Below are 4,817 nucleotides of genomic sequence, written 5' to 3' on the forward strand. Positions count from 1 at the left end.
GAATGTGTTATATATGGTATATATGAGCTGAGATTAAAAAGAGCCATTTAGCAAGTCTGAATTTTGGCTCAGAAAAACTTGCTGTAAGCATTTCATTAAAAAAAATTGACAGAATAATCCTAGTAACAAGTTGTATGAAATTTTGTGATAATTAATTGTCAAGCAAATGACTCATTAAAGCTTCAATTCTGCAAAGCACTAAAACCCATGTTTAACTTTAAGATAAACAGTCCTGTTTATTTCAATAAAATACTCAAGTGCTTAACTATAAACATATGCTTAAGTGCTTTGCTGGACTAGGGTCTGAAAAGGTATAGGCAGGGATTAATTTGCTGTGGCAGCGGGGAGGGGAAGAGCAGGCAGCTATCTGTGAGAATATGGCAGCTCAGAAAACATCCATTATAATTCACTATTAGTGCAAACACCGCAAGTTTAAAGGTTAAAACAGCAGTAGATTCTAAAACAAGTTATAAATGTGTGAAAGGTTCATTCATAATCAGTTGAGCCTGAATTCAAGACTTGCTCTGTTTTGTGAACCTGGAAGAAAAAAATTCAAGTAACTGGCAAACTGGCTAACCCTGTTTGAACCTTTAGCATTTTCAAAGCCAACCAAGCAGGCTCTTTCTTTAATCTCAACAACTGCCTGATCTCCAAAAACAAGACTTGCCTTCTTTTGTATTTTTCACTTTTCTGTCTATTTTCACTAAATTCTAAAGATTCTTTTACTGAATAGTAACTTGGATAAAATCAGGAGGTGGGTGGGGGACAATGGGACAGATGCCCAGGGCATGAAAAAAGTGTGCTCTTCACACAACTGACAAGGTATTGCTGTTGCTGTGCTTTAGGAAAGGACAAAGCCTGCAAAGGTCCACTCCAAAATAGTGGAAAGTGATTAGAAACAGGAGACTTTTTAGTTTTAAAGACAAAAGCATCAGGCTGTTTGGGGCAGGTAAGGGAGACATAACCTGTCCGTTGTCCTGACATGTGGCTGATTATTGACAGTAGGGGAGGGACCCCTTCTACATTTTCTTGGATGTGGGAGGAGGAGGCACTGTCTCCTGATAGAGCTGATATGGGATCAAGAGATTCAGCTATGGACATGGTTCCGTAGGAACCACATAGCATCCTTTACCTAGCCTCAGTTAAACCTGCAAATCTACGTGATATCTATCTACCACAAAATGATATAACAACCACCAAACCTCTAGGACATTCACTAATGCAGAACTACAGTTGCCCAGTGGTGCCATATGCACTTCCAGAACAGTGAATTCAGCTGAACACAAACTTCTGAAAAGCAGAAAATAAAGAGTTAAGGTACAGGCCACCCCCTCATGCCTACACACCAATAGCACATGTACTAGCACACTACCCTTACAGATGCTACAGAACACATGAGCACTGTAGCATGAAGTCTGAGGCCTGCCTACATTTAAAATTTAGCTTCACCTAGCTACCTTACTTAGGTGTGCAAAAAATTCAGAAAAATTCACAACCTTGAGCAACTTAGTTAAACAGCCTAATCCCCCATCGTAGATGCAGGTGAACAATGGAAGAATTCTTCTGACCAGCCTAGTTACCACCTCTTGGAAAAGTGAATTAACTACAATGATGATAAGTTCCTTCTAAGATACGCGGCTGCACAGCAGGCTATCAAGGGCCACGCAGGCAGCGAGAGGCACCTCTCCCCCGGCCCTGGGCGGCTGCGGCAAGAGAGGGCTGGGGGTAGTCCTCTCTCCCTGCCGCAGCCCGGGGACAGCCTGCTCCCCAACCCCTCAACCCAGCTCCTCCCATGAGCCCACACCCCCAGCTGGAGCCCTCACCCCCTGCATCCCAACCCTCTGCCCCAGCCCTGAGCCCCCTCCCACACCCTGAACCCCTCATCCCAGCCCCACCCCAGAGCCTGCACCCCAACCCTCTGCCTTGGCCCTGAGCCCCATCCCACACCTCAAGCTCCTCATCCCCGGCTCCACCCCAGAGCCCGCATCCCCAGCCAGAGCCCTCATCCCCCTCTGTCCCAGACCTGAGCCCCCTCCCACACTCCAAACCCCTCAGCCCCACCCCACACATCACCTCCATATTGGTGCACACAGCAAAATTCATTCCACACGTGGATGTAAAAAATGAGAGGGAACATTGCAGCGATGGAAAAAACCCTTCTGTTGCTGTGGGAAGCACAGGCTATGGCACTACTTCAGCACAGATGCTGCACCACAGCTGTAGTATAGACATAGCTACAATCCTATTTACTATGGCAAATTTGGAGTTAGGTCAGGTGACAGGAATTGGCCGATACTCAAACACAGAACTCACTACACAGATTTTGAATGTCTGTATCACCCCTTCACCCTTGCCCTGAGAATTCCTTCTGAGACATTGCTTTCATTTACCCTTCACTAAGCCCTGCAGACCCCTATCATGTATACCACCAGACTACTGACAATCCCTATAGCAAAGAGCCACCATTGTGTGCATCTACTGAAAAAAGCATACAGAAATCAGCACTGAAATAATGGAATATTTGACTTTATATGGTACAGGTGACTCATCATTCTCAGTAACATCTCTGCCAACATGCTCCAACTAATCTATTATTCAATACAGCTGCACTTAACATAGTGAATAAGAGCAGAAGTGTATAAGGATAAATGCTGCAATTCATATCTGCGGAACACAAGCCAAACACCATACATTGTCCTACCAATTCTTTATGTCTACTTACAATGGCACCCCTCCTTCCTGAACCATACTGAGTAGCTAGTGCTAAAGGGTGCCTTAAAGAAGTGGGGGGGGGCCTGTCACTTTCTACAGAAATGAAAGCAATATAATATCTGTTCCGCCCCTCCACCTCCCTCAATTCAGCCCCCACATCAGTTTTGCCCCACCCAATTCTATCTACATTGGTTCTTCATTCTATCTCACCTTTGTTCCTTCTGCAGTTCCTGGGGCTCTTCACCCCCTACTCACAGGTCAGGGAGAGGGGGTGCTGACCAGGGCCATTCTCAGGATTTATGGGGCCCAATGCAGTATTATTAAACTGGTGCCCCTATGTCTGACTTGGGGCACAGCCACCACCCTCACCCCCAGACCCCCAGAAGAATTCCGCCCCCCATCGCTGACACACATCAAGCTTCGTTCGCAGCCCGGGGGGAGGGATAAGGCAGCAAAGGATATGGAGCTTCCTGGCCCACCTCACTGCAGTGGAGAGTCACAGTTCTTCACAGAGACCTCCATACTCTCTCCCTCACAAAGCATGTGCTGCGCCAGCGTGTTCGGCTTTGTGAATACGGCCCCTGCCTCAGGAGACTGCAGCACGCGCTGGGTGTGTGAGAGCCAACCCACTCTTACCTGCTGTTCCAGTGGTACCCTAAATTTTCAGGTGCCCTATGCAGCTGCATATGCTTCGTATGCCTAAGGATGGCCCTAGTGCTGGGATGAAGAGAATGGGAGAGACACAAGAGCCCTCCCCCTCTCACAGGAGCAAAGGAAGGGGAAGAACAAAGCAGCCCTAAGCCAATGAAACTCTTTCTACTCTTTCCTGCCTTCTGTACAAATGGTGCCTCCTGTCCTGAGGGGCAAGGGTAAAGAATATTCTCTACACTCAGGAAAACACTGAGCCTGCAGTTTTTACTAGTCCATGGGCAGGGACATAAGACAGGGAAGTAAAGCTCTTTGCACTCTTCTTCACTCTTGCATATCCATGCAATAACCAGTAGCAATCAGTGCCCCTTCCTCTGCTCCTACAGTAGCCCTGATTGGTTGCTTTCCCCTTGGCTGCCAATCAGAGGAGGTTTGGTTTCCCCAAGACAGAGAGGAAATGTGCACCTCTCAGCCACTTAGGTGGAATTGTGGACATTTCATTTGCGGGATCTGTGACCACCTTTGACCAGGGGCACAGGAGGTGCACTGTAGCCATCTCTAGGGGGTAGAAATAACATTGTGTTGCCAGGGAGGGGGACATGTCCACTAATATATATTCTGTTTTTCAGAGATTTAGGCTTGTATCATCTTAACTCTTCATTTCCTAGTTTTGAGTTTGAGTTCAGATGAATTCTGTGTACTCAAAGGGCAAGTAGCACCACTGGGGAAACATAAACTGTGTTAATTAAGATTTGTTTGTCAATGAACAACATACCAATAAACACTTGCTGTTAACAACAGCCAGCTGCCATCCATTCTGTTCTCCAGAACCCAGCCTTCCAAAATGGAGGATATTGTTTTGTCTTTATAGCCATGCACCACAACTTTACGTAACAATGGCTACTGCACACAGATCTTGGTAACTTTTTCTTCCTCTTGAGGGTGTTATTGGTGGAAGGAAGTTATTTTATTACCTTTAAAACATTGCATTACTTCTTTATGATGGCGATATCCTTCCCTTTGTTCTGTTGCTTCTAGCTGGAAGGAGAAGAGAGCTGGAATCGCAGAACCTTCTTTACCTCTCAGTCTATAGAAGCTAGATTTTCCAGTTTGTTGGGTGGGCGTGGCACAGCTTTTTCCTGGTGCTGTTGCTATTAGAAGGAAGAAATGAGTACTGAGTTTGCTAAGAAATTAATGAGCTGAGGATTCTGTAAATTGTGCATGTGTAAAAACGATATCCAGTGGTATGTCTAATTTGCCTGTGTAATTATCACAAGTGTATATGCCAAACAAGTAATTGTATGTGGAAAGGACAAATTATGCATCTAACAGGCAAATTGCTCATGCAAATAGCCAAAGTTGCAGGTGCAGATTAAGGCATTTGACTGTGCACACGCGCGCACAGAACTTCAGACACTCGGCAGTTGAGACCCGATGTAGCAGACAGATGAATTTGA

This window comes from Mauremys mutica, chromosome 14, assembly GCF_020497125.1.
Source record: "Mauremys mutica isolate MM-2020 ecotype Southern chromosome 14, ASM2049712v1, whole genome shotgun sequence".
In the NCBI taxonomy this organism is placed as follows: Eukaryota; Metazoa; Chordata; order Testudines; family Geoemydidae; genus Mauremys; species Mauremys mutica.